The sequence below is a fragment of the Pezoporus occidentalis genome, unplaced genomic scaffold, assembly GCF_034315485.1.
Source record: "Pezoporus occidentalis ecotype Australia unplaced genomic scaffold, CSIRO_AGI_Poc_V1 ctg129, whole genome shotgun sequence".
Lineage (NCBI taxonomy): Eukaryota > Metazoa > Chordata > Aves > Psittaciformes > Psittacidae > Pezoporus > Pezoporus occidentalis.
The window spans coordinates 3,870,264-3,891,773 of NW_026913092.1; the positions used below are offsets into that span (position 1 = coordinate 3,870,264).

General features: G+C 36.8%; 1 protein-coding gene across 15 annotated transcripts in view; it reads right to left on the minus strand.

Moving 5' to 3' along the window:
• Positions 1-21,510, minus strand: part of DMD (dystrophin) — a 1,213,044-nt gene that overhangs the window by 898,891 nt on the left and 292,643 nt on the right. The gene's annotated exons all lie outside the window — the stretch shown is intronic.

Below are 21,510 nucleotides of genomic sequence, written 5' to 3' on the forward strand. Positions count from 1 at the left end.
TATTTTTCTTCTTTAGTAATGGAAATATCAGGAAGCTCTCTGAAAATGCAGAAACCACTGACAACTGCAGTTCAGAAGTAAGAGAATGAAGACAACATTAATACTTCTGATCTCTCAACAAAAATAAACTATACATTTACTCCTTGATATATAAACAGAAAGTCTGACTCACATACTGGAAGCCCTAAGGGCAGCCCATACCTTTCACCCCAACAAGAAAAACACAGAGTCTAGAAGCTGATCATCATTTTGAAGATACCTATTTTTGACACGTCCCTGTCAGAACAGCTGAAGAGTAAATAGCAAAACTTCTAATTCTAGAGTAGAATAATGAAACTAGTCTCTACTGCAATGTATTATAGTGCCCAATTAGCAAGAAGAACTCCTAAAAAAATAAATATTCCTCTCTGAATGGAGTGTTCCTGTAAGGAGTTAAAACAGACTTGACACATCATGTTTTAACTTTCTTTGCCTTTTGATGCAAGAAGTCAGTTAAGTTTTTGCATAAGAAACTTTCATTTTCAGTTTTCCATGCCACTGTTCTTTATATCTTTCCTTTCGCCTTCAAGAGCTAACCAAAGCACTTGGTTTAGAGAGGAGTAATTTAGCACACAGTCTCCTTATTTAGGTCAATTCCCTGAACCAAGCATGTAAGAATTTGGTTCCCAAATTTACGAAGGTTTAAAAACACAGCACTTGATACACACACATAATTTCTCACATGCATCTAAGAACTCTCCAGGGAAGGCCAAGGGGAAACCACCCACTAATTCTGTGTTCAGGGCACCCTGATGCATGTTGAGTGAACATGACATTCCTGCTGCGCAGGAAAACTATCAGCAACACAGCATATACACATGTACCACTTCAGGGCTTCGCTTAGAGCAGATGGTCTGCTTTAACCATGCTACAACTGTAACTGACTCTTCAGATAGAATAATCTTATTTATGCCTCAGAAGCAAACTAACACATTTATGTTTTATCGGAAACATGGCATCTCATCTCTCATTCCCAGGCCACTGCAGAGAGTATGATTTCCACATTAGGTCTGCATGCGTTTCCCAGGAAAGTTTGGCAGACTCTTTTGGGGCCTTTTTGTCATCTCTTTTTAACCGAGTATGTACAGGAAGGCATAGAAATCTCTTTTCACTGAATATGTACAATAAGGCATGTTCAGGGTTGGAACAGAGACAAAACACAGCTTTACAGACTGTTTTTCTCTTCACCTTCAAGAAGAGTATTAGAGGGAGCAATTAATTGCCACAGATTGAAAACCAGGAGGGAAGTGCCAGACCAAGTATTCAAAGCCTGGTTTTATTTAGAGTGACTAAATGGTTATCTATAAACATATATAAATAAATTGTATTTATAATCCTTTTTGTTAAGGATTAGTACTGATACCATCAATACTTACACTAAATGCAGCTCCCTGTTCCCATGCTGGCATTGCACCTCCTCTCACTTTTACATCCCAGCACAGCTTCCTTCACACCGGAAACAGGGTAAAACATCCACAGCATGTCAGGAGGCACCAGCTATGGTCATGCCAGCCAGTTTGGGATGAGTATCTTCCACCCCCCCTCCCACTCCAGGAAAGGGCAGCAGGCCCAAGACTGTGCCTCAGGAAGGGGCTGGGAATGGCTGTGACTGCAGCACCAACTGCCTTCTGCCCCTTGAACACAGTAGGGCCGCCAAGGTGTTTTACAGATAATGAAGAACATGTTTTCAGTGAATGCAATGTACTTTTATAGACAGCTCTCAATATGCATTAAGTGACAGACATAATGTGCATCGGTGTGGCCCTGTTACCTTGTGCTTGCTTTCTGATACAAGCTGCACACCAAATTGTAAATTATTCCACACTTTGTGCTTGTTTATTCCCAGTTAAGTGTGGTATTTTACCCTAGTTTCAATTCAGTCCCTTTATTTCTGGCCATTGCTTCATCTAGGAAAAATACATATCCTTTTCCTTCCCAATCTTATCCTAACTTCCAAATTGCTAGTTGCCATAATCATCATAAATTCAGTGACATTTAATATTGGTATTCTCTATTTCCACTGCTGAAAATTATGATGAAAATAATGGAAAAAAGCATGCAAGCCTCATTCAGTATAGCCTTTCTAGCCCAACTGTGTGACACAATTCTGGGATAGAAAATAAGTTTTGCATGCTTATCCTGGTTTCACCTATTCCATGCTTTCCTAGCTTGCTGAGAAGAATATTGTTTGAGACAAAGTTGAACAAGGTACCGAGGTCATAATTTATAACTCCTACTACAAGCCATATAACAGCATTCATATCCAATTTAAAAGTATAATTGGCATTACCAGAGTACTTAAAAATCAATCTTGAATCAGGAGCCCACTGGGCAACGCACTGGATAAACATAAAGAAAAAAGAACACCAGAGAGATTTGACCTCTAGAGCTCACTACCTGAGTGCTAATAAAGACATAATGGTGTACAAAGATGCAACAGAGCAAAAGGTGAAAATAAGATGAGCAACAACATACCCAAAAGCTATTGCATGCATACTAGCATGCATACCTGAAAAGAATTATTCTAAAATTAAAACCAAACGGTCATCAAACATGTAAACAACTTTGAGTTTTGCTCAGAGAAAAGCTGCGATGGGCTTAGGAAGCAAAGACCTACAGTTTATACTTAACACATCCAGGAAGGAGATCCACTAAAAATAGACACAGATTTTTCAAATAATTAGGAAACATCTAATTTTGCTCAAAAGTAGGCTGGTTTTCAATTTGGTAGTCTTGAAGGGAGTCACATAATTTCTCACTACCTTCATTCTCTTATTCTGATCCTACGTCATATTTTATTCTAATTACTAAGCTGTTGGGGCAGGAATATTGATTATTTCTGTAATTGGCAGAAACAGATATCTGACTTCATTGTCATCCTCTGAACATAAGACAACTAATTTCACCTTCCAATACCACACCTCACTTCAAGGAAAAGCCAAAACACATCCACGGGCACTCCAGGAGTCTCAGCCCTCACTGCTGTCCCACCCTTGCAAGGGCCGGAGGGACTGGTGGTGCCTCAGTCACCTCCATTTTCTATTTGTGCTATATACAAAAGTCAGATTGTGAAACAGAAGTCTTTTATCCACAGTATTTAGCTTCATAAAGATGATGTTTAGATACCTGTGACGCATGAAGACAGAATAAAACATGCAGTGCTGCCTTCAAGTCTGGGCCTCAAGGAGGTAGAAGAATACGCAGCATTAAGTACAATGGCACCCCACTTTTTGTTGTACCCGCAAAGAGACTTGTTTTAATATATTTTTAGAAAACAAAACTAAAAGCTTTTTGGAAAGCTGAAGTTAAATGCAATCAATTATATTCTTTACTGTAGCAAAATATCATGATACCAATCTGCAGTTAACAATGCTGGACTGTACTTATGAAAATACTTCCACAGCATGGCAATTATTTTCTTCCCTTTCCAGGTCCCACAACTCAGGAGAGAGCATGGAAGTTACAGTGCAAATGCCTATAGACATTTCCAACTGCGTAACTTTTCCTCTGTTTTAATGGAGAATATTGCTTAGATATGTCCCTAACAAATGTGTGATTGCACATTAATAAGTTAGATTAGGCAAGAAAAATCCATTTTGTAACAGAAGACATATGATCTCAAAGAATAGCAGACAAAGACTAGGAATCAATTACTTGAAGAGGGGACAATAGGGACAATAAATTGTCCTCAGAGTCTTCTAAAACTCTTCTTGCATTCATATTTAGAAATATGTTGTATTGCCTATTTTCAAACCACCATGGATAAACCCATTCAACATTGTAGCACTGACCACCCGATATTGGTGGTGGTGAAAGCTCAGATTTTTCGGTATGAATTCAGAGTCTATGACTATTCTTAGTAGCAGGACCACTCCATTTTCCTTGATAATCATTAACTGTGCTCATGTCATAAGCTACAAAAATGATATGTAATGTGGGTCCCCAAGTATTTATATTTTAACTCAACTGTAATTTATTTACTGAACACTTTGATTCATGTATCCCATGAATTAGAGACTCATGATTTAAGACTCCATCTCTTTACACGTGTAGAGTTTTATATTTTGGTATTTAATAAATTGTTGAGAGTCAGTGTTTTACATGCTGAGTTTTGTTGTCCATTATTCAGTAATTATGATGAGGTAATTTTCCTCATTGTTCTGGTTTTAACTACTTTAAAGAAACTGATAATTCAAAGACTGAAAGGATTACAGATGTTTTACCAGTTGATACTGTTTTAGTGCATCCATACTTTGTATAAGCATGCACATTCAAAAGAACAGTAATATTGCAATTGCTAGGATTACCAGGTTCTCCAACTCAGCTGCCAACCCTCTGAACACCTCCAGTCTATTGACTGAAGACAGAGCAGCATGAAAGTTCACATAGTTTTATGGATTTGTTCACTAATGACACTGTGTGAACATACTGTCTCTTTTCTGAAAACAAGTTTTGAGTTATTCAGTGGTTTTTAGGCTCACATAGCATAACAATGGAATGTTGAAAATTATATATGCATGTTACACAGTTTATGTGTGTATATACACACTCAGATTAATGTCTCAGTTCTAGACATTGATAGAAAATGAAACAATGACAACAGAGACATTTAATTTCAGAAAATGACAAGGATACAATGGGGAACAATATGGAATATCTCTAGCTTAACTGAAACTAGAGAGGCAAGCTGTGCTCCTCCTGCATTACAGGCTGCCTTGATAGACTTAGGCACCCTTTGTCAGGTAGCAATAATGTATAATGCTGACCTCAGGATCTTCTTTCTTTTTCACCTGATGAGCAATATACAGTGTTAGCCCACAGTCAGATCCTAATGTAACCAGGAAAAATATACGAACATTGTGGTCACAAAACATATCTCAGATGACTGAGCTCTTAACAGATTTCCACGCTACACAAATTCATTGTGATTCACCATTCTCATGGAAGTAATTTCCTTCTACTATTCAGATTCACTTTAAACTCCAGGGAAACTTAAAATTAAATCAAGTTTTGTTCTAGAAGAAAGAGGGTTAAGTTCATTTCAGATCTATTATAAAATGGAAAGTGACTTACAAAAGTCTTCCACGGTATTAATGCTCAGACTTCCCCGTTTCTCCTGTACTTCAGCTAGGGTTTTAGGGGCATGCATGTGTTTTCATTTTAAGTGTAGCCTTTTCAAACAAAAAAATTTACTCTGTGATTGTTATTTTTTTATTTTAGTAGATACTTCTGTGCTTTTAAGACTACTTAAGCATTTCTCTTTCATGTCAGTGCCTGAACACATTCAACTACAATCCACATCTTTCTGATGAGCATCTAAATTGTCTTCTTACAGCCTGAAGAGACAGTTCAGCATCTACTATTATTTCATAGGGAATTTCAAAATACCTAGTAAATAAGTTACGTGATGAACTGCAGGTCTCAAAATACAGGTTCACCATAAGCAGAAGTCGCTATCAGAATAACTGAAACACTTGGACATGTGGGAAAGAATATCACCCAAGAGATCTAACTAATGGAATTCAAGTGAAAAAACACATATAAAACATAGCAACACACTTTTAAAATTCTAATCCACTAAATACACACATACTCTGCCTTTTACTATAAGCAAGAACTCTTGCAGACCAAGTATGTTTAAAGGAACAAAATCTGCAGTACAATCAATTTCTATTCAGTTATAGTCTCATTGGCTTTTCCTTTTCTCTCCTATGAAATTCTAGTTTTCTTCTTTTCAGTAGGTGACATAACAGGATTTTGGAAATTCCTTGAAAAACGAAACATGGATGTTATGAAGGCATTTAAGAGACTTAAGGATAATAAATTTAAAAGTAAGATAGTAAAATCTGATTCTTTCTATGCTGGAAACTTTACTTCTCACCAGGTAACAGATTCCAACTTTATCTCTTGCACTTAACTCCAATTATAAAGTCATATGAAGCAATCATTTGAAAGAGTGACTCACTATATTGTAAGATTCATGAGAAGATGTTTCAACTTTGAAGAATATCAAGTAACTTAAAATTACTTGACACAGGCTAGAACACATCAGGCTAAAAGCAAACCATAACATCATGAAATGTTAAACCATGCTGCTTTCCCACTCCAAAATGTAAACTGTGCTATGATCATCTAAATTCATCAATTATACAGAGGTAAGAAAAGTTATTTAAATTTATTATGGGAGAATCCAGTAATTACATGGACTATTTTCCACAGTTTTCTTATAAGTTTGACAGCTCCTTCTATAGTTCATATACATAATCCGATGCATCAGTTGCAGAGCAGGCCAAATATGCAATATATCCTTTCTTTTCTGATATTTTTACACTGTGATTTCAGAGTATGGTAGCATTAAATTGTATACACATACATTGTTAAAATTGCAATTACTTTCACAAATAAGATCGCTATCATTTAGTAGATACGTAACAATGAAAGACACTTTCTCGCTCAGATGAAGCACGATACCATTTTGAATTTAAATATTAACATTTAATGAAGCATTTCTATAGAACAAATAATATAATTTGATATTACTTACACATTCCTTCTGTTTCTAATTAAAGGCAAATTCATAAATGAACAAGATCATACTCTACCACTAGTATATACATTAGTAATACAAACCATAAGATTATTACTCCCAAAATCATAGAATAGTTAGGGTTGGAAAGGACCTTAAGATCATGTAGTTCCAACCCCCCTGCCATGGGCACAGACACCTCACACTAAACCATATCACCCAAGGCCTCGTCCAACCTGGTCTTGAACACTGCCAGGGATGGAGCATTCACAACCTCCCTGGGCAACCTATTCCAGTGCCTCACCACCCTAACAGGAAAGAATTTCCTCCTTATATCCAATCTAAACTTCCCCTGCTTAAGTTTTAACCTGTTACCCCTTGTCCTATCACTACAGTCCCTAAAGAAGAGTCCCTCCCCAGCATCCCTATAGGCCCCCTTCAGATACTGGAAGGCTGCTATAATACATTCTTCACTGGCAGTTAGTAGCCAAAGAGGAGATTCCTACTTTTACTTCTATATATTGCCATAGTTATCATAAGCTTTCAGACTAACCAATTCCTTCTAAAGTATTACATTCATCTCTCCTTTTTTTCACTACACAGGAATCTTAACTTGCTAACTTCTGCCCTGCTTAGGCCACATTACACATCCAGTGGTAGGTGGTATGAGTATATCCATACTTGCATGAAAGCTACATCCAATAATCATAGAGTTGGGTGCTTGTTGTGTTTGGCCCTGTCTGCACAACTACAACATGTATTACAACTAGCCAACCTTGTGCCCCATGCCAGGAGAGCATGTGGGCACAGATGTGTTATGCCACACACAGCCTCACAACTGGCTTGACTGTACATGAAGCAGCTATGCAGCTTTGCTTTCCACCTCCACTATGACTGACCCCAGCTCAGAGATCTCTGTATTGTGCCCCACTGATCAATTCATCAACATCCATACTCAGAGATGGCAGAAATGTCTCTGCAGGCTGCCTTTGCAACTAGGGAAAGAAGCAGACATACTGCTAGAAAGGAAAATACATGCACACAGATTCATCATAATTTGTCTATCATCTGTGCTCCAAGGGAGATCTGTACTGTGTATCAGAACAGGCTGACTTCTCCTAAACAGATGCTGTCCTCTAATATTCTCCTTCCAGAAAAACTAAACCGCAATAAAAAAATCAGAATTATTGTAAACATGGATCTTTCAGTAACCTAAGAAATTTTGTACCTGTACTCCAATATACACAGCCCATATAGGAAATGGGGAAAAAAAAAAAGTGGCAGAAAGTTTAATTGCAAAAAGGATAATTTGTCCAGAATTACAAGACAACTAGCAAGCTAAAAATAGCTAACTGGTATATAGGCCTAAAGTGACCTAGATAATTTGAAGAGGATATTGCAGTTAAAGGAAATGGGATAGAAAGCTATTAAATGTGGTTTTCTTCTTTAGAGGTAAAGGAATAAAAGAAAGAGGGTGGCTTTTTTTCTATTAAGGCATTTTACTCATAGTCTTATAGAAATGGCAAACAGAAGATTTAAAAGATGCTTGTAACCTGTTTGACCTTCTTCACATAGATTTCTTGTCAACCCACAAACTGAATACATCTTCAATCAACTAGAAAAACACAAGTAAAAAACAAAGTTTGGTTAACATTAGTTTTCTCCCTTTGCCTAACTGGGAAATTTAATTGAATAGCTGAGCCTGGTGTAGAAGGTCACTGAATACATTTTAGGGCTCTCAAACATAGAGGTTTTCAAGTATATTTCCATTATTTCCTGAGATGTTAATAAAAATCACATACTGTAATAACAAACAGAACATAGTAGGCACAGTGTCTCATATGCAAACAACATTTTTTTTTTAATCACATTCAAAATAGGACTTTAAAGTGCAAATGAGAAATTAATTCCAAAAAGACAATCTCACCATTCCATACTCTCAGAGAAGACAGTTTGAGGCATTTTATGAGGCAAACACTTTCTGCTTAGATGGTTTTACCCCCCCCCTTTTTATTTTATTTTGATTTTTAATTCTGAGTTTAGCAAGCATTTAATATTTGGGGATATTTAGTTTACACAACAGGTCTCCAAACCAATTTAATAGACATTCTGGTACTGAATTTTGAGTGAGACTATTAAGTGCATTTCCAGTATTCTGTGATATACAAGAAGAGGTAATTTGGGATTCTGCCTTTAATTTCTGAAGTATTTAGAGATGGAAAAATAGAGAAGTGATAGTGAATGGGTTACTAAAGGCAGGCTGAAGGGCACAACAAAGCTATATTTTTTGTTTTCTCTACCCTGAATCTCAGCAATCTCCCATTTCAGATTTCCATCATTGTAAGATTTGTTCATCATTCTTATAGGATCAAAATTATAACAGCAACAGCTTTACTTTAAATTTCTATCTTCCATACATAGACCTTCTCAGTTTGAGTCTGAATCAAAGTAGAGACTAGTATTATAGAATCTCTCCTTGAATTTATGCTGGATGAAATTTCATATATATTTGTTTTTATATGTATTTGGTTTGGATAGCGAAGAGCAGGGAGACTGCACAGCCAGAGAGGTAATGTGCAAGCAGCTTTGGGGCTGGGCCAATTGAAAGAGATAAATCACTGAAGACCACTTGATAGGCCAGCCACTTTGTAACTGGACATTACATACAGATAAAAGCATTTGTCCTCTGGCTCTGCCTTCATCCCTGCCTTCCAACACACTGAATCCCCTCACCCACCCAAAAGTTTGTTGAGGTGTGTTCACTACTCTGTCACACACAGATTCTCAACTGAGCTTCAAGCTTTTGGATGACTACTTCTGTGCCTATGAGGGCCATTTTTATGTTATGCTAAATATAGTGTTATTAATATTTCACTATGGGAAGTGTCTCTCATTTCCTGGGGGGGGGAGGATATCTTGAATTTTCTAATGCATAATTAGCATGAAATTATTATAAGAGAGTAAGATAAAAATTGCTATTTTGGGCAAACCAAGGGCTCTTCTAAGTTCATGCAACCCTGACGGTGGCCTGCGCTCTTTAAGAACAGGGTATAAGGATAGGACAAGTGTAAAGTCACATGCTGCTTCAGAAAAATGCTCTAATTTCTGTGTAATTATGGTTAGAAATTTCCCAGGATGAGGTTCTGTTCCCTAATGTTCAGAATATTCAAGACAGACATACATTTCATGCTGATGTGAACTTTTTCAATAAAAAAAAATAAGAAAAAGTGAGCATTTTTTTTATCTTCATCAAAAAAGATACATGACACTGTAGAGAATTCTGAGTGGCAAAATCTCATTTAGGGCATACAATATACAAAAAGGAAGGAGTAACATAAGCTTTATTCATTAAAGTGTTTTTTTTTCTTTTGTAAACAAATACTGAATATCATCTGTCATTTAATCACCTAGTCATTCAGCATCATGAAATCACTCTGCAAGCCTTTGGTTGTTTTTATCTGACCTGAATAATTCTAAACCGTCAAGTAGTTTTGCCACATCTCTCAATCTAATAATCATAATCTCAACAGATATTAGTATGCAACTCCACTGCTAACCTCCCTCTGTTGTGCAAACTGACTTTGTTTCCATCCTTTGTCTCATTTCTTACAGCAGCTTTTCTGAAATACGAGGTTCTTTCTAACTTCATCTTTTCTAAAGAAAAAATGTCAAAATATTTACAGATACCCACTTTTTGCATTTTAGTCTTATGTATGTATACATGCTCCTTTGAAGAATTAATGAAATTGTGAGGTATGCTTTTACTGCAAAATCATATTGACTCTTCTGCAATCTATCAGATGTTATCCATATGCTGAACAACTCGTATCATTTCTGACACATGCAGAAATAGACAAAGTAGGTTAAAAATATTAGCATCATTAGCACCTCCTCAGAGAAGGTTTAAATAAATCACAGACTACAAGTCTATTAATGCCTCACACTTTTACAGTGAAGTTTCATTGGAACCATTGCTTGTTTTTATTTCACTTAGAAGAGGTGACTTCTAATGCCACTCAGATTGAGATCCTCAAAATCACGCCATGTAAAGAAAGTATTAATGGAGGAGGGTTCCTAGGTTGCCTCACAGTAAGTAGAAAAAAATGTTCGGTTCCTAAGCAGTTGCCTAAACTTCCATGAATGCTCCTGTGAAGGGCATGTACAGCCTACCCTTACCACTAAATTCGACCCAGACAGTAATGCAAACCAGAGCTTGATGCTGAATAGCATCAAAACCAAAAAGCATTTATTGGCCTTTAAGGACATTTGTTTAAATCAGAAACACAATGTCTGGTGGAAACCAATGACAACTTGATAAAATCATGGCAAGATGAAAGAGGAAATACCTGACTGAGACTGAGATGGACCCATGAGATGCCTAGACCACAGTTCACCAAAATAAAGAATAGCTGTGGCAGATTGCATTTGGAGTTCCCAAAGGAGACCACAAGTAGACCCAGCTATCAAGGCAAGAAATTGCATGTGTAGAGCCTAGTCCATCTTGGTAAGAGCGTACCTTTGGATCATAGAATCACAGAATCATAGAATAGTTAGGGTTGGAAAGAACCTTAAGATCATCTAGTTCCAACCCCCCTGACATGGGCAGGGACACCTCACACTAAACCATCTCACCCAAGGCCTCGTCCAACCTGGCCTTGAACACCACAAGGGATGGAGCATTCACAACTCCCTGGGCAATCAATTCCAGTGCCTCACCACCCTTACAGTAAAAAACTTCTTCCTTATATCCAATCTAAACCTCCACTGTTTAAGTTGTCACTGACAAAGATGTTGAACAAGACCGGTCCCAGCACTGACCCCTGAGGGTCACCACTTGTTACCAGTCTTCACCTGAACATTGAGCCATTGACCACAACTCTTTGCGTGCAGCCATCCAGCCAGTTCTTTATCCACCCAGTGGTCCATCCATCAAATTGATGTCCTTCCAATTTAGAGACAAGGATGTCATGTGGGACAGTGTCGAACGCTTTGCAAAAGTCCAGGTAGATGACATCAACTGCTCTACCCCTACCCCTGTCAACCAGTTCTGTAACCCCAACATAGAAGCCCACCAAATTGGTCAGGCAGGATTTCCCCTTAGTGAAGCCATGCTGGCTGTCACCAAGCACCTTGTTGATTTTCATGTGCCTTAGCATGCCATCCAGGAGAATCTCCTTCAAGATTTTGCCAGGCTCAGCAGTGAGACTGACTGGCCTGCAGTTCCCTCGGTCATCCATTTTCCCCTTCTTGAAAATGGGGGTTATATTTCCCTTTTTCCAGTCATCAGGAACTTCACCTGACTGCCACGATTTTTCAAATATGATGGACAGTGGCTTAGCAACTTCATTTGCCACCTCCTTCAGGACCCGAGGATGGACCTCATCAGGTCCCATGGACTTGTGCATGTTCAGGGTCTTAAGATGGTCTTGAACCAGATCCTCTCCTACACTGGGCCTAGGGTCTTCATTCTCACAGTCCCTGCATCCGCCTTCCAAGTTTTGGGTGGTGTGGTCAGAGCATTTGCCAGTGAATACCGAGACAAAATAGTCATTAAGAACTTCATCCTTCTCACAACATCACCCTCACCAGCCACGTGGGCACCCTCACTCCATGACCTGTTGGGCTGCACTGGGAGACCATAACTGCCCACTGCCAGCAATGGCTGAAAATGTCTTCTGTTCAGGTGCATTTTTACAAGACTTATAAACGTATAAGGCACTGAAAATCCAAAGCTACTTTAAGGCTACCTGTAAGGCTTTGTCTGCGCACAGAAGAGACTAAATATGTTCTATATATTCTTTTAATCTTTCTTAGAGTAGAGATACTTTGTGCTGGATTAAAAAAAAACAAACAACAAAACAAAGAAAGAAAAGACAAACCAATGATAATTTACAAATGCATTGATTTTAAGTCCCCAATGATATAAAATTTTGGGGGTGCAGTTAAGGGCTAATTTTCTTCAGGAAAAATTAATATAAAAGGTATGTCTGGCATCTGGTACAAGGAGGTCCGACATGAAACATATACTGCAATCAGATAAAAGCAACAGTTTATCATACTGGTAGAAATTGGGTTCCATTATAGGGTTGTATTCAACTAATGCATGAAACATGAAAAGTCCACCCTCTTAAAGAAGGTGTATTATCTTGCCACCCTGATAGCAATGACTCTAAAATACTAAAGATGCTCAGACAGACTGCAGTGGAAAATCTCAGTCACTCTCTTACAGATTTTGTAAATGCCATGTATGCACAAGATATAAACCTTCATTTTTAGGGGCACTGTAAGGGAGCCATTCTTAAAGCAACTAGTCAGAGTTTAGAGGAAGAGAAAAAGCAAGTCTTGACTCAGTACCATACGCAAGGATGTGGCCAATACACAAGGTAGTCAGCAATGTTTTCTATAACTGACAAATATGCATTCAAATGTGGTGCCTTCAGAGAAGAAAGCAAGACAAATTAAATCCATGTGGTAATATGTAACTTCAAAAAAAGAAGCTATGCTGAAAAGAAGATAAAAAAGAAGTACAAAAGAAGAATCAAAGCATTTTGTACCAGCAAGCACCTTGGAAGCAACATATTGGAGTCCTGAAGTGAATGCACCTCTCAAAGTGTAGCATCTATCAAAATCAGAAACCTAACTCTGTTTTATTCTGCTTTTCTTTCTTAAAGAATTTTCCTGAACTCAGTTAAGCAATACAAGTAACTTCAAAAGAAAAATAATGAAAACGTGGCAAATTTGTGTGCATATATGCAATATATGGAAATGCTGATTATATTATTTAAAAATAAAAACAGAGATAGAAGGATACAAACACAAAATCAAGAATTCAGATTATTTCAAAGAAACATTGATAGAGAAATGAACTATGAAGGCAATACCTTACCTAAGTTCATCAGTTAAGTTTCAAGGAAGACGTTTCTGAACAGGACTTGCTGAAGTATAGTGGTACACATACAGTGGGCCAAAATCTGGCTGGAGTCAAATATTTCCAAGTATGAATAGGTGCTTCCTTAACTCCAAACTGAAACCAGTTTGTGTGATGACAGGAAATTTCCAGTGCGGATTAAATGTACAATCTGCCATTTTGTACAACCCATTCAAGGGACCCAGTCAGTGCTAGAAACCACTTTTGTTTTAATTTTTAATACTCTCTTTATAATCTCTTCATAGAAGATTATCAGATAAGATGTTTTATCATCTCATCTCCTCTGCTTTTGAATACTGGAGCAGCATTCAAGCAGTTCTTTCTAATATTTTTGCCTATGAGAAAGGCCCAGTATGCCTGCCTTTAACATTTTGTGATTTAACTTCCACTTATGTCAGCATAGAACTAAGTTGACTAAACCAAAGGAATTGCTTATAATTTTCCCTAAGATCTTAATTTCAATAGAACAAATGCTAAGTACTTGAGCACACTAAAAGCATCACATTTTTAAGTCAGCTATATATATTCTCACACTAATATTACCAGGAAGTAAATGTGATGGGTTTAAACCGGCAAATCAATCAAACACACTATGAAAAGCAGATAGTAAAGAAAAATGGCTATTCTGTGTAATAACACTTGTCATGTAGATCTTTGAAAAAAGTGAAAGTATTAGCAAAGTCAGTGACATGAATATCAATATTTAATCAGACTGGGATTCTAAAACAGAGTACAAAAAGATTTACAAGTTATGCAGACATTCTAGAGCAGGACTAAAGAAGGTTCTTTTCTATATATATAAAACCAATTCACTAAGCAAAGATTTAATAGTGTGCCTATGTCCGTTTTGCTACTGCTGCTGAGAAACAACTGCAGCTATCTTGTATGAAGTGGCAGGTTTTCCCCTTCAAAACAGCCCAAACATACAAACAGAGAAATAACAGAAGTAAGCAGCTCTAAAAAGCATACATATTCTTGAAGTGTTGGTCCAGAAATACTCCCAAGATCTGACTGATCCACTTCATATGTTAGAAGGCAAATATTCAAGGTCTCGGGCAAATATGGTTATTTGCAACCTTGTACAAATAAGGTTATTATTTCTAACAGTGCCCTTCTACCATAGGAACGTCTTTCATAATGTTATTTTTTCTGTCTTCATTGCAAGGTAGGTCCTAAAATGCAGGTATGTGTTTTAAAGAAATTAACCTCAATAAAAGTTACTTTTTATCCAGGTATAAAATCATGCCCATCAACACACCCTTTGAAGGAACATAGTCTTTGTACACAATACAGGTATCCCAAAGCATAACACAGAAAGTATACGCAAAAATATAAGTGCTTACAGAACTGGGTAGGGCCATCTTATTACCAACACTGAAACATCAACATCCAATAATGCAGTCTGTAACATGGATGCAGTCTGCCCAAAACTGAATACTTTGGGGTTTGGTTTTTGTTTGGTTGTTTTTTTGTCTCCAAGATGCGTTTGTTAAAAACATCCTACTCATTTAAACACAGAAGGAACGGCCAAACTTCCTGATGTCAAAAGCAGCCTAGAGAGATACGTGTCTGAGAGGCAAAAGATGCACCCACTACCACAGGCAGAGTGAGGTTTAAGAATGGTATGCAGCAGATGGGGAAACAGTCAGTATAATTTGCTTTAGCTTCAGTATGCTCACATAAATGGTCAATTATGTAAGTCATGACAGTAGCTCAAAAAATGTGTTGTTTTGGGCTTTTTTTCCTGTTTTAATTCTTGAACTTTCAGTCTAACAAAAATCCACTAAAGCCTTATTTGCCTCTATGAAGAGCTTTGCTTTGGAGATTCTGAAGTTGATTAGATGTAATACTAATGTATTCTGAGCAAAGAAATAATGATGTCTGCTACTAGCAGCAAGCTAGACATATGCACCACTGAGACCAGTATTGTAGTGTATATTTAGCTTATTCCTATTCCCCCCCTCAAGATACATAACACCATAATAAATTCAAAAGAACAGCAGGTATTCAATTTTCTTTAATCTTTTTTTACTTAAAGTGCAACAAAAAAGTATGAGAGTTTGAATAAAAGTCTAGGAGATGCAAATCAAAATGTGAGAAGGAAAAGGTAAAAGAGCTCAATGAACCTCACTTGACTATTTTTTTCCTCACTAAAACATCAGAAATGAAAGTCCAGTGCCCTCTATTGCCAACACTAGCGGCTGCTATGCTTGCTCAGCATGTCTAACGCATCTAAGGGAAGCTACTCTTATTCTGCCAGAAGAGACTATAAAAAGCAAGAACATAAAGACAAATTATTTTAACATAATAAAAATGCATATATTTTAATCCATTTTCTTAATGTTATCAATCTACTCAGAAGTTTCAAATTAAAGGTCTCAGATACTAAATTACCATACAAGGGTTTAAAATGTACCCTGCATTAACTCAAAGGTTCCCAAATGGTGGTCGTGTTTTGTCATGCAGACACTCATTGTTTAAGTTAATATACTTGTACTTTTTTTGGAAGGGAAACCACTTTAATGGAAAACATTTTAAGCCTTAAAATCAGATTTGTAAAAGTAACACAACCTTTGCATGTGCAAATAAAAGATACTGAGAATAGGACACAATCTTCAGTGACTAGATTGAAGCAGTGACAGCTCTAATGCCTTATGGCTAGTGGGAATTTCCTCACATAGACAGGGTGGCTGTGGTCTCAGGCCTTTAGCACCCATGGGAACCTTAGCTCAGGAAAGGAACCAGGCTCTGAGGTGGTTATAAAGTTCTGGAAAAGCTGCTCCTGAACAGCAGCCAGTTTTGAATTTATGCCCACTAAGGCAAAGCAGAGAAAACATGTCACAGCTTGTGCAGTCAAGGGAGCAGACAAGCGAGTCTCACTTGCAAGCAAAAGGTCTTCAGATACACAGCCAGTAACCACAGCTCTACCAAAAGATGTGCAGATAATTAAGTGGAAGAAGGAATTTCACTTTTCATCAACATGAAAACGGATCTGCTCTCTAAGAGCTGTCCTGTTCAACTGCAGTCACTTTTCATCAACATGAAAACGGATCTGCTCTCTAAGAGCTGTCCTGTTCAACTGCAGTCATTTAGACATTCTGGAAGAAAAAAAAACAACACAACAGGCAAAGCTGTAAAATCTCCTGGCAATGGGACAATATTATAGAGGAAAAACATTATAGAATCCCTTCCCTCATTCACTTTTGAATATCAGCTTAAAAAAAACCAAAACAACAACAAAACAAACCCTAATATATAGTCCCATTCACTTTTCTAATCTGATACATCTATGTGTCTTTGAAGCATAACTAAATACATTTTTGTCTTCTTTAGGCTTTCAAGTAAAAGGGTTCTTTTCTATTCTCACAGTTTTAAAGGCATTTCCAGCAGCGTGGCTGCTACAGTGGGTTATAAAGCTTGTGCTTCTGATGTTAGCAAGAACAGAGAAAATAGAGAAGACCACGCTCTTGAACAGTATTTTGGTTTTGTCATGCTGCATTGTGACACCCCTTAGCTTCTGGTGTTCCTTGTTTTTTACAGTAAGTGCAAAGGGGTTAGAATCATAAGATGGTTTGGGTTTGAAAGAACCTTAAGATCATCTAGTTCCAACCCTCTCTGCCACAGGCAGGAACACCTCACACTAGACCATATCACCCAAGGCCCTGTCCAACCTGGCCTTGAACACTGCCTGGGATGGGGTACCCACAGCCTGTTCCCATGCCTTACCGCTCTTACAGTAAAGAATTTCTTCTTTCTATCTAACCTAAACCTCCTCTGTTTAGGTTCTAACATATTAGTTCTTGTCCTATCACCATAGCCCCTGATGAAGAGTCTATTTTAATATCTGACAACATCCAGGCCTCTACATAAGGCAGAGTTAAATACTGACAAATATTACATTGTTAAAAGAGACATGTCCTAAACATTTTTCCAATAGTAAGCTGAAAAGTTACTTTGGAAGCAAAACAGAGTTGATGTTACCTGCAAAGTTCAAAGCATGAGGATATTTGTGCCTTTAAACTGTCCTGGTTCTGTTCACAGTAACTTTCTGATAGCAACTTTCTTGATTATTAAAAGAAAAAAAAAAAAATCTATAAAAATGCATTAATAGATAGTTCAAGTTCTAGAATGAAATTCTGAGTAAAATAAATGGTAATATTGCCATTGGTATTACTTTTAAAAGTACAGTAAAAATAATTTAAAAGTTATTTTTCATTACAAAGGAAATTTATTTGAAACATAATAAATATTCCCACAGCTTGTATTCCATTTTACTGCATCATAAAAAAAAAAAAAGAATATGGAGACGTAATAGGTAATTTACTATATATCAATGCAAATAAATCTGAGCATGTTTTTTGCTTGACACTTGCTTCTGTATTCTGGAGATATCCAAAAAAGGAAAATCACTCAACAATGCAAATGTGCTTTCTATACCAAGTTTAAACATTATCTGGCTTAAAAAAAAAAAAAAAAAAAAGCTTTTGCTTTAATAATACAGAATAGACATGACAGGCCTTTGGTGTGCTGTTGCAAGATGTATTATATAAAGGTATTGGCATAAGAAAGCACAGTATTTTAAAGCAGTATGTGTCCCAAGAGTAGTGTTGATCACAGAGCTGGAAAGCAAAGTTAAGCACTATTAATCTTCAGTGAGAGTTCTGGTTATTTGCCACACTGTAGCAGAGAAAGTGGTTTGGTTCCCACATTAGTAAACTATTCCTCATCAGTTTCACTGTAGCACTTAAAAAGGCTGGCAACAGAGACACAGAACAGATTAATCAGGTATTTAGGATGGGTCAATATCAGTCGTGGTGTCTTACATTGAATAATACCAACTGTGATTTTTTTTTTCAGATTTGTCACATAGTATAATTTTAAATTTGTGTGGTTTTCTGAATTTTTTCTTTCAGATATACTTTTTTTTTAAAAAAAAAAGGTATTATCAATATTTAGTTAATAAAGTGAGCTGACACATACCATATTCACTTTTAACATATGTTCTTTAAAGATTTGACCAGGGTCTTACCACAGACACAATTTCAAAATTTTACTCACAAACCATCTGTTGTTTGTCCTGGAATCAATGTTCTTATACATGATACCTGTTCTTTCTTGACATTTATATCTAAATCAGTGCTCCTTAGCTTGAATAGAGCACAACTTTGGTTTTGGTGAAATTCAGCAGAACTCTTCTGACCTGAATAAGTAAATGGATATGGGCACAGTACTATAAGCAAACCTTAGCGTGAATATGCACTATCAGCAACAAAATTACAATACATGCTACTTTATGACCTGGTAGATACACCACTTGATATTAGCATGTGTTGGTTAATCAAAGCTTTGAGTAGAGTCAAGATTCAGCCATCATTTATTTTGGCCATACTTGCTGTTTTTAGAATGTCTTAGTATATCTCTTTTTACCTCTTAAATTAAAAGAATAAAAGAATAAACTTGCTTTGGTTTTGTTTGGCTGGTTGTTTTTTTTTTCCCCTCTATAACTGAGAATGAGTGCAAGTCAGTCTAATTTGCATTAGTTAAAATAAATAAATAAATAAATTGAAAAGAAATGCCTTTCTCTTAGTTCCACCCTAACATGGAACAGTTTGGGTATCAGATAATGTAGGAAGAGCTGATTTCTGGGGTTGTACCTGAAAACAGTAATATAGACTGGATGAATCACAGACCAAGAACACATCTACACTGCAGTGGCAGGTACTGGTTCAACATAGTTGAAAAATACAAGGCTAGATATAAATGCTTTTGACTGAGAATATCTGCAGGATGATCTGTGGCAACATGGAGCTCAGCAAACTGAGCAAATGTAAACGGCTAAAGCACCACAGCTATCTGAATGAACGTTTCTGAACTTGTCTACAATGATATTAAAGTTTGTCCTGCAAAGCCAGTGTTGATGTAGGATTTCTCCTTTCGAACTGAGCTCTAGTGAGTACAACAGCAGCTAACCCTACTGATTACTTTTATTAAGTGAAACAGCTAATGACAGCTAGCGATCTTTTCTAGTCTCATAGACACACATATGCAGCTACTGTTCTGCTTTTAGGAAATACAACACACGGGCAGACATCAGTGAACTTTGAGCACACTGATCTGAACCTGTAAGTTCACTGTTTAATTCCAGTTTTCCTACCCATACCTCACTCATTTAAGCAGTTGTCTTCATTTGACCTATAGGTTATTTGTCAAGATAGCAGTTTGGACAGGGCTAATACTGAGTATTTTAATCTGTGTTTCTGTGATTTGCTGGCAACTTGCCTCCCTCCAGCTCCTTTTCTTGGTTACTAATTGCAGCCCAGAAATATGGCTAAAGAATTGGTTCATCTGATGAAGTTTGACATAAATTATTCACGGGGCTAACATATTTCCATAGAAGCAAAACCTTACAGAAATGTGTCAAATTAAACTATTACCATCTACTCCAAAAGCTTCACCAGACTGCTCCCCTCCCAGAGTCTTCAACACTTCAAATTCACTTTGAGTGGCTTTTTAAATTAGTTTGAATTCAAAATTCTTGTAAGTGATAGCATGGAAGCAGCAAAAGCAGCAGTGTAAATTTCTCTTCAGATGCCAGACTTACAGTAGCCTCTCTGGATCTCAAATATTTGATATATATGTCCTCCATAGGTCAGTAAACATTTCATTTGTATCAATAATTTTTGTTATTTGATATGCAAAAGGCATTTAATTTACAATCACAGGAGACCACTAAAGCAAATGGGAGTCTTGAATAATTTCAAGTTGTCCATGAACTCAAGAAGATGGGAAGACGTGAGACTGTCAAAACGCCTCCTATCATATAAGCCACAGACAAACAGTGGGTCGTTAAGAAATTATTTTGACTGCTACGCAGTTCAACTGAAGTTGTAATCAATGTCCCCCCTTTGGGTTCCTTTTATCCCTGCATGTACGAGTTACCTGAACAATCTAGCTGCTATTCAAAACAATTTCATTAATAAAAAGTGCATTTTATATTGCTGATTGTTCTTCTGTTAGCCACGTATATCTTAAATGAGGCTGTCAACTTTACCTTCTTTGGCACAGACTGCATCTTTACTATGTTTCTTCACATAATCACTACAAAAATGGGATCCTAATTCCACAGTCACCACAGAAACCACTACCTTCTAATATTTCTGCCTGCTGATAAAAAGCTGCCATTCTTCACAACTCAAATTCTCCATTAAAAAGATTCCTTACCAGGTGATCTTTGGTTTACATAAAGCTAAGTAATGAAAATAGTGGTTATCTTAAATTTATTTTCTTATTCTGACTTCTTCAATACCAACAGGAAAAAAATCCAAAACATGAAGTAGAGCAACCATAAAAAAAAAAATATAAATTCTCTTCTTCCATCTATCATGTTCTATGTTCCGACTCTTGTCTATATGTATTGTCATATACTGACTTCTTTGACTATATAATGGAATTTTCTACACTTCTGTAGCAGAAATGTGGAAAACCTATTTAAACCTCTGAATTTACAAGCAATAACATGCTTTTCGATATTGCAGATTGAAATGTTGAAAACTCATTCATAAATTACTATTCATTTATAAAACTCACTTACAGATTAAGCTGCTGACCTTAAGTTAGCCATAAGGGTATAACCTAAAATTCAAGCTGCAAAATTTACGATTAGCTGCTTGCCTTCTCTGTACTCACAACACATACTGTTATTGCTGGCAGTACAATTGGCAGTACTTTAAGACAGCCCCCCCATAATGAGAGAACAAAAAAAAAAAAAAAAAAAAAAAAAAATCGCCAGTGTTTCTTTAGTCACAGGAGCATACTCTTTCCTTTTTACAGTTGAGAACTTTCAGTTCTGGCACTGGAATTTTCAGGTTTTCATTTTAAACTTAATTGCCATTTCCAAGCTCTTTCATACATGCAAATAAAGAACATTTCCACACTTTGTATTTTGAAGCCTATTATACACTGAACAACTGAAGATGTTTAGCCAATGAGGCAACATAAGCTCATTTAAAATGGGGTA